The following is a 12,493-nucleotide window of genomic DNA, read 5'->3' as shown; positions in this document are numbered from 1 at the left end:
GCTGACATACTCTGGGAAACTCTTATTTGATTGCTAAAAGACACTTACCCGACACTGACAAAGTGACGGACAGGGAGCACGGCAGACCAAAGTTTAAAGATTACGGCTGATTTAAGTCCAACTTCTCTCTCGTTTTACGATTGCCTTACAGGTGAATTATCTCAGCATTCCAAGTCTACCCCATTATTCTCGGGACAGTCATCAATAATGCTGCCATTTTCACCATCCGTACTCAATCAAATGTGTTCAGAGTCACACATCTCGGAATGGGACAGAGCACCAACATGCAAGTTGAAATGATCTTTCTTATCAATTCAGAATCCAGCAACGATATTGAACTATGTGCAACCAAAATCTGATTTTTAAAAAAGATTTTTAGACTGTAATTTAAAATGAGATTTGCGGGATACAGAGTGCTCCGCTCTGTCCCTGCCTGCAGAAATATATATGTGTCCCTTTGCACACAGCTGCACCTTTCTGAGATCATGCGCACGGGACATCATGCCTACTGCAGGGGAATAAATTCACACTTGCCAGAAGAAGGGAAAGGAAGGTGCTGGCGGACTGGATAATCCTCTATGGTCTCAATCCTATAAGTACACACATGCAGATAGAGAGCTGTTTTAATGTTTATCTGGTATCCAACGACCTGACAGAATGGCAAAATACTTTTCCATTGGAGTGATAACGCTGATAATTATTGGCTGGGCATGTGCGCCTCATACATCAATGCTATAGTTCTACAGCTTTGTCGTGCGGCCGGTGTAAAGATCTCCCTTAGTGGTAGGAAAGATTTCAGTGCATTAGTTTTACCCTGTGCATGGTTCCAAATGGTAGGTTGAACCTTTAATTTGCAACGTTAATACACACAGGTAGGGATGTGCGTTTCGGCATTCAGAATGCCGAAAGAATGCCGAAACAAAAGTGTTTCGGCTTCTTTAGGGGAATGCCGAAACGTTTCGGGGAATGCCGAAACGTTTCGGGTAGCCGAAAGAAAAAAGCCGAAACGTTTCGGGATTCTTTCGGCTTTCTTTCGGCTTTTCAATGGGAAAATGCCTCCGTCTTCCCGGACGTCTGGGGGAGGCATTTTCCCACCGAATAAGCCCAAAATTGGTGGGGACCTTCCTCTAACCCTTCTCTAACAACCACCCAAGTTTCAGACAGATTGGACTTTGGGGGGCCATGTTATGGCCCCCCAAAGCAGGTCCCCCCATCCTCCCATAAGAAAGCGAAGGAGCAGCATATTGTTAGCATGCTGCTGCTCATCTTTCTTCATTATTTCCTATGGGGAAAAAATGAAGAGGCAGGCTTCCTTTGCCAGGGGTGGCATTTTGCATGCAAAATGCCCCCTCACCCTCAGGGGCCCTTCTCCCACCCCTCCTCCCACCCCCCACCAAGGCTCAGCCTGATCCCACTTGGGGGGGGCCATTTCATGGCCTCCCCAAGTAGGTGCTCTAATCTCTACCACTGACAGCTGGGGGAGGCTTGTGTTGCCAGGGGTGGCATTTTGCATGCAAAATGCCCCCAAGCCCTCAGGGGCCCTTCTCCCACCCTTCCCCCCACCCCCCACCCAGGCTCAGACTGCTCCCACTTGGGGGGGGGCATTTCATGGCCTCCCCAAGTAGGTGCTCTTTTCTCTACCACTGACAGCTGGGGAAGGCTTGTGTTGCCAGGGGTGGCATTTTGCATGCAAAATGCCCCCCAGCCCTCTGGGGCCCTTCTCCCACCCTTCCTCCCACCCCCCACCAAGGCTCAGACTGCTCCCACTTAGGGGGGGCATTTCATGGCCTCCCCAAGTAGGTCCTCTCAGCCCCTAAAGTCCACCCCTTACAGCCCCACACAAACCCAATTCCCCCCCAGCTGCCACACACAGACCCAAATCCCCACATTAGCCCCTCACAGACCCAAATCCACCCCCACCTGCCCCACACCCATAACCCCAGGAACAGGCTGGCAAAGGCCAGCCCTCTCCCTTTGTTCCCTATGCTGGGAACTTCTAAACTCTCTTTCCCTGGGCAATTCTGCACAGCCCAGGGGTGCCACAATGGTGGGCACACTTCTGAGTGCCAGCTGGTCCCTGTGAAAGAGCACCTGAACCACAGACACCCTCCCTCAAATTCCCCCACCACCTACAGAGATGGCTGGCCAGCCAGCCCCATTGTTCCCTATGATGGGAACCAACTGCACAACAAAGAATAAAACAAGAACAACACAAAATAAAGTTTTAAATTTTTTTTCTCCCTTCCAAAGTACAAGTAGGCAAAGCATTATGACACATTACACCAGCAGTCCCCCACACAGAAAAATTAAAACAAAACTCACTTAACATCAGAGAATCACAAAGCATGATTCCTGTCAAAAACACTTTATTTCTTGAACAGCTTTAGGTTACACAGCAGGGGGGAACACCAAAGGGCATGGCAGCACTATCTTACACAAAAATAACACAACTCACTTAACATCAGAGAATCACAAAAACACAATTCCTGGCAAAAACACTTTATTTCTTGAACAGCTTTAGGTTACACAGTAGGAGGGCACAACAGGACATGATAGCAATGTACTACAAAAAATAATACAACCCACTTCACCGTTTTTGACAGCAATTGTGTTTGTGTGATTCTCTGATGTGAAGTGAGTTGTGTTATTTTTGTGTAGTACACTGCTTTCCTGCTCTGTGGTGCCTTCCTACTGTGTAACCTAAAGCAGTTACAGAAATAAAGTGCTTTTGACAGCAATTTTTTGGGGTGATTCTTTAATGTGAAGTGAGTTGTGTTATTTTTGTGTAAGATAGTGCTGCCATGCCCTTTGGTGTTCCCCCCTGCTGTGTAACCTAAAGCTGTTCAAGAAATAAAGTGTTTTTGACAGGAATCATGCTTTGTGATTCTCTGATGTTAAGTGAGTTTTGTTTTAATTTTTCTGTGTGGGGGACTGCTGGTGTAATGTGTCATAATGCTTTGCCTACTTGTACTTTGGAAGGGAGAATATAATTTTTTTAAAACTTTATTTTGTGTTGTTCTTGTTTTATTCTTTGTTGTGCAGTTGGTTCCCATCATAGGGAACAATGGGGCTGGCTGGCCAGCCATCTCTGTAGGTGGTGGGGGAATTTGAGGGAGGGTGTCTGTGGTTCAGGTGCTCTTTCACAGGGACCAGCTGGCACTCAGAAGTGTGCCCACCATTGTGGCACCCCTGGGCTGTGCAGAATTGCCCAGGGAAAGAGAGTTTAGAAGTTCCCAGCATAGGGAACAAAGGGAGAGGGCTGGCCTTTGCCAGCCTGTTCCTGGGGTTATGGGTGTGGGGCAGGTGGGGGTGGATTTGGGTCTGTGAGGGGCTAATGTGGGGATTTGGGTCTGTGTGTGGCAGCTGGGGGGGAATTGGGTTTGTGTGGGGCTGTAAGGGGTGGACTTTAGGGGCTGAGAGGACCTACTTGGGGAGGCCATGAAATGGCCCCCCCCAAGTGGGAGCAGTCTGAGCCTTGGTGGGGGGTGGGAGGAAGGGTGGGAGAAGGGCCCCAGAGGGCTGGGGGGCATTTTGCATGCAAAATGCCACCCCTGGCAAGACAAGCCTCCCCCAGCTGTCAGTGGTAGAGATGAGAGCAGAGCACCTACTTGGGGAGGCCATGAAATGCCCCCCCCAAGTGGGAGCAGGCTGAGCCTTGGTGGGGGGTGGGAGGAGGGGTGGGAGAAGGGCCCCAGAGGGTTGGGGGGCATTTTGCATGCAAAATGCCACCCCTGGCAACACAAGCCTCCCCCAGCTGTCAGTGGTAGAGATTAGAGCACCTACTTGGGGAGGCCATGAAATGGCCCCCCCAAGTGGGATCAGGCTGAGCCTTGGTGGGGGGTGGGAGGAGGGGTGGGAGAAGGGCCCCTGAGGGTAAGGGGGCATTTTGCATGCAAAATGCCACCCCTGGCAAAGGAAGCCTGCCTCTTCATTTTTTCCCCATAGGAAATAATGAAGAAAGATGAGCAGCAGCATGCTAACAATATGCTGCTCCTTCGCTTTCTTATGGGAGGATGGGGGGACCTGCTTTGGGGGCCATAACATGGCCCCCCAAAGTCCAATCTGTCTGAAACTTGGGTGGTTGTTAGAGAAGGGTTAGAGGAAGGTCCCCACCAATTTTGGGCTTATTCGGTGGGAAAATGCCTCCCCCAGACGTCCGGGAAGACGGAGGCATTTTCCCATAGAAAAAAGCCGAAAGAATGCCGAAATAATGCCGAAAGAATCCCGAAAGTCGAAAGCCGAAAGAGATTCTTGTTTCGGCTTTCGGCTTTAACGATAGAGAATCTTCTTTCGGCTTTCTACTTTCGGCTATAGCCGAAAATTTTTGGCTTGCACACCCCTACACACAGGGGTTTCTTTTACTACCAAAAACTACGCTTTGGCATTATGTCTACCTGTATCCCAAAAGAATGTGTTCCTGGATGAAGTCTCCATGGGACTAAGTGGGATCCAAGCTATTTAGATGATATCCTTATTATGAGAAAGGATCTTTGGAATTTCAATGCTGCCTTAGTTTAGAAAAACGTGGACCAGGGGTACACCCATAGGCAGATGAAGTCTTTAAGCCATTCATTCTGTACCTTTGATAAATCAAAAATGCTAATGGTCTAAAGAATTTGTCTGACAAAGACCAGCCATTTGTGGAAGCACCCACACCAGTAAATGAGTTGGATCCATGATAAAAACACAGCTTCTGAATTTTTGACGTCAAATTCAGTTTTAATGAATTGAAGTGAGTTTTTCCTTCACTAATATTGCGACTAAAGCAAACCCTTCTAAATCTCAGGGCTTTCTAATCTTGAGCCCACATATAAGAATTATGAAGGGAAGAGGGTATGTCATATGCCTGGATTCCTTTTTTCAAAAAAGCAAAGCCATTAGATAATCTGCATCTAAAAAATGCATGAAGAAATTTGGATGGCATTAAATTTGGAAGTATCTGTTTGAGACTTGGCCCTGTCATCATAGTTGTATCAAGTCATATGTCATTTTCTAGATGTACACACAAGATCCCTTGGTTTTGATTCCTTTGGACCAGGCCGGATCCACACATTTATTGTGGTTGATTTAAACAAAAATACAGACCCCCATTCAATCAGGGCTTTTTTTCATCGGCAACACGGTGGAATGAAGTTCCAGCACCTCTTGAAAATGATCACATAGCCGGTGGCCCCGCCCCCTGATCTCCAGACAGAGGGGAGTTTAGATTACTCCCCTCTGTCTGGAGATCAGGGGGTGGGGGCACTGGCCATGTGACCATTTTCCCAGAGGGCAATTTAAACTTTAAAAAACTCCCTCCTTGTTCCAGCTGACCCAAAGTGACGTCATTGTGCGGTCCTGAGTTCCACCATTGAGTTCCACCACCTCTTTTCCCAGAAAAAATACCCAGCCTTCAATTATATTCATAACTATATTACATCCTTCTCCCTCTAGCGCATAGCAAACTTGAGAGAATTTTGAAAGCAAACTTGTTTCGGCAGAGACGCTTCGACAAACCGGGGCAATTTTGCTGTGCTTTTCTATTTGGTTGACTCTTGGTTGAAAAAGTGCTACTTCCCAATTACAGCTGAAGGTTGTCTTGGGTTTTAATGAGATTACTGAAGCAGCAAGGCAAGATATATATTTTTAAAAAGTCTTCTTTGTCATTTCCTTTTTCCAGTCCCACCAAATCTGACCGATTTAACGGACCTTTAACAAAGCAGAGGTCTGAGCATTGGCTCAGGCATTCAAAATTTTCACAGTGCATCTCTGATGAGAATTCCTGGACAGTGGGCCATTAATTCGTATGCGAAATCGCCTTATTGACCTTCAAAGCACTGCAGCGGCTGGATCCTGCTACTTCAGAGACCAAGTGTGTAATTACAGCACAAGTTGTTCCCTGGGGTCAAGCAAAGCTCGGTCTCCTGTCATTTGCATTGAAATCCTGGGCTAAGATAGCTTTATAAATTGTGCTTCATTTTTAGAGTTCATTACCCAAGAGCTGGTAACAAGCAGAGGGTAGGGTCAAGCACCAGGAGTCCTGCGGGGTGACAATCAGCGGACGTAATATTACAGCCTTGCCGTAAAACTAATGGCATTCCAGGTCAGGCTGAAAAGATTGGCATCTCTCGCTCTGAAAGGCTGGTTCACGGCTCCATGCCTTGAATGTAGCTTGTCGATCAGGTGGAAGAGCCATAATGGAAACTTTGACATTCTGAACTAGAAGTGGGATACATCTCAACACTCCTATTTGTTCCTAAGGAGTAATGGCTGTAATTTTGGAGTGGTAGGGTTCCCATCCTCCAGGTGGTGACCGGAAATCTCCTGGAATTACAGTTCTCCTGGAGAAAATGGCTGCCTTGGAAGGTGGATTCTATAGCATTAAACCCTACTGAGGTCCCTCCCCTCCCCAAACCATGCCTTCTCTAGGCTCCACCCCCCCCCCAAATCTCCAGGAATTTCCCAGTCTGGAGCTGGCAACCCTGGTGGGAGGGGTAAGCTTGATACGCAACTTCTTTTTAGAATATATATTTTTAGAATAGAATATATTTCCAGCAATGACCAATCCAGTATAATTGACCCACTCAAATACAGCTTTATTGCAATTCTCTGAAATATAGTGACTTAAAACCATAATTGTCTGAAATCATATTCTCACACATGCTTATGGGACGGTAGTTTTTTGGATCTGCTTTATCACCTTTCTTATGAATAGGAGCTACAATCAGGGTAGGATCTACAGTTGCCGGCGCCCAGGGCAACCCAAGTCCAGCCCTTCACTCGCGCTCCATGCAGGGTGGATCATGCCGCCCAAACGGCAAGCCAGGTGCCCCGGTGTGTTGCAGAGGTGCCATTCACCTGCCCAGCAGGACAGGGGGCAGCCAGCCACCCCCTGTCCTGCGGGGCAGGCGAATGACGCGGGCGGCCTTGCAGCCCCCCCACATTGCCTTTTGCCTGCTCTGCAGGACAGGGGGTGTGTGGCAAGCCAGGCTCCCCCTGTCATGCACAGCAGGCAAAGGCATCATGGGGAGCTGGGAGGCCACCTGTGCGCTCCCAATGGCTGGCAGCTGCACCCGGTGCCCCCTCCTTGGCAGCGCTGGGGGCAGACTACCCCCCCTGCCCCCCCTCGATCCGGCCCTGGCTACAATACTCAGTTTCCTGAGGCCAGAGAGTTGATAAGATCTCTAATCTCAGGTTCAGTAACTGGGAGCCGATTGGGAGATACAGAGACTTCGGAGTAGGAAATCTGCCTCTGTATGCCATCAATCAAGGATGGGAACGAAGGTACTCCAAAAATTTTGCTGAAATGTGTATGCCAGTCTTTTCCTGAGATTTGAGCTTCAAGCTGAAAAGAAGGTTTGCCAAGCCCAAAAGAAACACTTTCCCAACAAAACTTTATAGTAAATATCTTCTGCATAAATTGGAGGACTGGGGAATTTCTAATAATGTAATCCACCCCAATCAGGCTGGCTTTAGAAAGGGACAAAGTACAGTTGAGCACTGTCAAAATCTTTATCAATTAGCCCTATCAGGCATAAATGGCCCCACTAAAGCCCTCTTTGTAGCATTTGTAGATCTTGCTGCTGCATTTGATTCTATAGATAGAAATCATCTCTGGAAGAAGCTAGCTAGCACAAATACAGATAAAAGCTTGCTGTTTCTTCTTCAGGAATTACACTCAGACATCTTTGCCAAAATCAGGGTGGGTACTTCAGGCTCTTTAACAGATGAAATTCCAGTCCTTAGAGGGGTTAAGCAGGGATGTGTACTTGTTCCCATGCTTTTTAACCTGTACATAAACGGCATAGTGCACAGGTTATCAGGTCCCAAGTTTGTTGCCCCCTCATTTGGTCATCAGAAAATTTCGATTCTTTTATATGCTGATGACATGGTCCTGCTCTCCCTTACCCAAACTGGACTAAAAAGGTTACTGCACCAACTAGGTGAATACTGCAGAGAGGAGGCCCTCAAAATAAATTACGACAAGACCAAGGTTATGGTCTTTAGAAGGCAGCCCAGAAGGACTACCTGGAGTATTCATGGAATTCCCATTGAACAGTGCAGCTCCTATACGTATTTGGGAGTGACCTTTAGCGAGACCCTAAGTTGGAATACACATCTGGATATTATCAAATCTTCCACTTTCAAAATAATAGGGGCAATTCTGAGATTTTATTATACCGAGGGTGGATCTCTTGTAGACTGCGCAATAAAACTGTATTTATGTAAGGCAATCCCCCACCTCCTTTATGGTATAGAGGTCTGGGGTTGGAAAGAACATATTATAACCCGTCTGGAATCAATTCAAAATCTTTTCATTAGATGATTGCTTGCACTACCCCAGGGGGACCCCTGCAGCCCTAATGAGGGCAGAACTTGGTCTGCCTTCAGTTAGAGCTAGGGTTCATTTGGCCATACTTAAATTCTGGAGCTAGGGCAATACTGTTATTACAAACACTTTCAGCAAGCAATGCTTTCAGCTGATGACACACAGTGACTCACCCTGGGCAGCCTGCTACAATAACATTCTTGTTCATTATACTATTCCAGATGATTTGTTGGGGGTCTTAAATAATGGCTCCAACTTACAAAATTGCGTCTACAGATTTGATGCTCTTTTGGACAGTCTTACAATTTCCCAGTCCAGATCTTCCCCCTGGTTTAAACTGATCAAAAGAGATCATGTTAGATCTCCTTATTTAGTGAATATCACATCCCAAAATCTCAGAAAATCATTTACCTCCATGCGCTTTGAAACAATGCCGACAGCTTTACTTACAGGAAGATATCAAACCCCAATGGCTCTCCATCTCTGCATATGCGATGCCTCAGTTCCTGAGGATTTTCTACATTACACTTTATTTTGTCCCTTGCATGCAGAGGTTAGAGCTACATTTCTTGCTAACTTGTTAGTGGTACGTAACTTTACCTCTGCTATTGACAAATTAGTTTTTTTGTTATCTGATATTGATTCATTTGTCACTAGCAGAGTATCCCTGTTTGCCTTAGCTACAAAAAAGTTTAGGGTCAAGATTGTTTGCTCAGAAGCCTAACTTTTTCATAACTATCTGGTAGTTATTAAGGTTCCATTTTAATTGTATTTTTTATTATTTTAATAACTGTATCTTATGCTTGTAAGATAGATTTCTATTTTTACTGTTCTTAACTTTGTATTGTGATGGCCTTTGGCCATATACAATTAAACCTACTACTTCCACATGAGAGTACAGTTTGTTTATGATGTAGAGCTTTATCCAGTTGGGAAACTCTAAATCAGAATACTGTTATAAATACCTAATTGTTGACTCTGGTTAAACTGTTATTGGTCATGTTGTTTTTAATGTTAATGTTACAATATATAAAAATAAAGTATTTTTGTTTAAAAAAATAAGAGGGGATACAGAAATTAAAAAGGGATTGTGTAGCATAATTGTATAAATCAAAAACAATTGCACATAACTGAATATGTAAAACACAAAATATTTCTCTCCGACATCCCCTTCATTAACATTTTAAGACACTATGAAATACTACGATACTTGCTTATATTAGGATATATTTATATTCAACATTTTAAGTTACAAATTTCATAACTAATCTGTTTCACAACTACAGTATTCATTTCATCATTGTTACATATCCAAGTATTACATAAGCAACTTCTGTTATAAGGGCTTCCTTTGATTTGGATGTATCTTGTAAACATCACTAGAGACAAACACCATGTTCTTTTTTTTTCTGTTCGTGCCCATGTCTAATCATCACCCTTCCAGGAACAACTAAGTAATCTTTAACAAACACCAGCCATTTTCACGTCTTTAAAATAGTGTGATACTCACAGAAGCCTGGCGGCTTCCTTGCGCAGTTTTTGACAGGGGACTGACCTGTGGACACTGACTCCATTTTAGAGAATATTTGGCCATTTAAAAAAGCCATAATTCTTCTCTAAAATGGTGTTGGCATTCACGGGTCACACCCATGGATTCTGTACAGTCTAGTTTGGCCCCAAAACAACTTCCCCAAAGGTTCAGTACTTCTTGTTCTCAGAGAAAATGCCTCTTATGGAAGTGCCTCATTTACACGGAGACACAAGCAGATGACTGTATCACACCGAGAGGCAAACCGGTGTGCGCAGGAATTTGAGTTTGGGCGATTTAGCTCTAAGAGGATATTTATTATTTTATTATTTATTATTTTGATTTATAAACCACCCATCCTCAGGGGCTCTGGGCAGTGAACAACAGTTTAAATCAATAAAAACAATAATTCTAAAATCAACATACAATAGACAATAATAAAATAAATTAACCAAATACATTAAGGTGCAATGGTGGGGAGAAACCTCCCCCCCCCACCCCAAAGGTGGGAGGCTGACATGGCACTGCCCCCTTCAGCCACCGAACGCCTGGTGGAACGATAATGGCCATTTCCAGATGGCTTACCTGCACCTGGAACATCGCGCCATGTTGCGGGGAAAACGCGAAATACCACGTTTTCTCATGCGACTTTTGCGCGACATCGCGCAAAACTCGCGCAAGAAAACGTGATATTTCACGTTTTCCCCGCAATGTAGCACGATGTTCCGGGTGCAGTTAAGCCATCTGGAAATGGCCAATATGTCCCGCTGGGCCCAGGTCTCCATTGACAGAGCATTCCACCAGGCTGGGGCCAGGACTGAAAAGGCCCTGGCCCTGGTTGAAGCGAGGCAGGCTTCCTTAGGGCTGGGGACCACCAGTAAACATTTATCCACTGATTGAAGCGGTCTCCGGGGAACATACAGGGAGAGGTGGTCCTGAAAATATGCCAGTCCCAACCCGCTCAGGGCTTTAATATTGTCAGCTTTGAGACTGCAACTGGTCAGCTCACACCCTGGAAATCTAGTTTGTCTCTTAGGTGCTAATGGACAACAATGCACATCCCAACATGGACATGAACTCTGGGACCAGGGCCTGCAGTAAACCAAAATGTGAACTCTGCCCTCATATACGCTCCAACAGCACAGTCACTAGACCTAACAATATCAGCTATACCATCTCAGGCTCATTCATTTTTTCATCTACTAACATTATATATACCATCAAGTGTCAGCAATGCCGTCCGATGGGGAAGGCAGATCTGTGCGGTCGCCTGGCGCTGCTCTTTCTTTTTGCTGCCATCATGGGTTGCATGCATGCTCTGGGAAAGGGTTTATCCCAGTCTGTCTTGCCATATAGGCGAAGTGTACCTACTCGGCCAAAACTTACTTCTGATGATGTAAAAGAACAGATTTACAAGTTGGCTAAGAAAAGTCTGATTTCCTCGCAGATTGGTGTAATCCTGAGGGACTCCCATGGTGTTGCTCATGTTTATTTTGTGACGGGCAACAAAATTCTAAGGAGACTTAAATCCAAAAGGCTTGGCCCTGATCTTCCAGAGGACCTTTACCACTTAATCAAAAAGGCAGTTGCTGTTCGTAAGCATCTTGAAAGGAACTGGAAGGATAAAGATGCCAAATTCTGACACATTTTGATTGAGAGCAGAATTCATAGACTGGCTTGTTACTACAAGACCAAGAGAGTACTGCCACCTAATTGGAAGTACGAATCATCCACAGCTTCTGCTCTAGTTGCATAAGAGCTTCTCTTCGCTACAGGCATCAAATATCCCTCCCAATGTTGCATCAAAGAATGACGTCATAGTAGCAATAGTTAAAAAAAAAATGTGTTCTTATCCGTACCAATAAAAGCCTCTGATTTTTCCATATATAAAAAAAGCGTCAGCAATGCCCTTCACCTCTCTATATTGGACAAACAGATCGGTCCCTTTACAAAAGAATGACTGGGCATAAATCTGATATCAAAACTCACATTTACAAAAAAAAATAAAAATAACAGTGGGAGATCATTTCAGTCTGCCAGGACTGCCGTCGTTGACCTCTGAGTAGCAGTTCTCAAGCAGAGATACTTCAGAGGAAAATTGCAATGTGAGATTGCTGAAACTGAGTTTATTTGCAAATTTGGAACAAAGGATCCCCCAGGGTTGAATCGGGACATACTGGACCATTTTCCACTCCATGTGTCTGACGAAGGGAGCTTTGACTCTTGAAATACTCTGGAAATCTTGTTGGACTCTAAGGTACTACTGGACGCAAGTCTCACAAGTCTATTATGGTGACCTCTGAAATTCTAAATTATTTACAAAATATGTCATGTTGGTTAATGCTAAATATTCATTTTTGAGCATTTTTGTGTCTGTGAAGTGGTGCCGTTTTGTGTGACAACCAAGGGAGGTTGCAAACCTCCAGGTAGGGCCTGGATTCTCGTGGGATTACATATGATTTCCAGCCAACAGTGATCAGTCACCCTGGAGAAAACCACCTCTTCAAAGGTCAAAATCTGTGTTATACCATAGATGTGGTGAAATGACTCACCAAATTCCCCTCTCCACAGGCACCCACCTTTTTGCACAAGGTATAAAGTGGATGAAGGAAACATCGGAGTGTTTATATAACATCTTTGAGAAAGGGACTCCAGAA

The 12,493-nt window shown here is 45.1% G+C and overlaps 1 pseudogene; it reads left to right on the top strand.

Annotated features, from left to right (window-relative positions):
- Positions 1 to 11,136: 11,136 nt before the first annotated feature.
- LOC129324692 (40S ribosomal protein S13-like) lies at positions 11,137 to 11,638 on the top strand (annotated as a pseudogene).
- The last annotated feature ends 855 nt before the right edge of the window (positions 11,639 to 12,493 follow it).

This window comes from Eublepharis macularius, chromosome 2 (genome assembly GCF_028583425.1).
Source record: "Eublepharis macularius isolate TG4126 chromosome 2, MPM_Emac_v1.0, whole genome shotgun sequence".
Lineage (NCBI taxonomy): Eukaryota > Metazoa > Chordata > Lepidosauria > Squamata > Eublepharidae > Eublepharis > Eublepharis macularius.
This window is presented reverse-complemented; position numbering and strand designations above follow the sequence as displayed.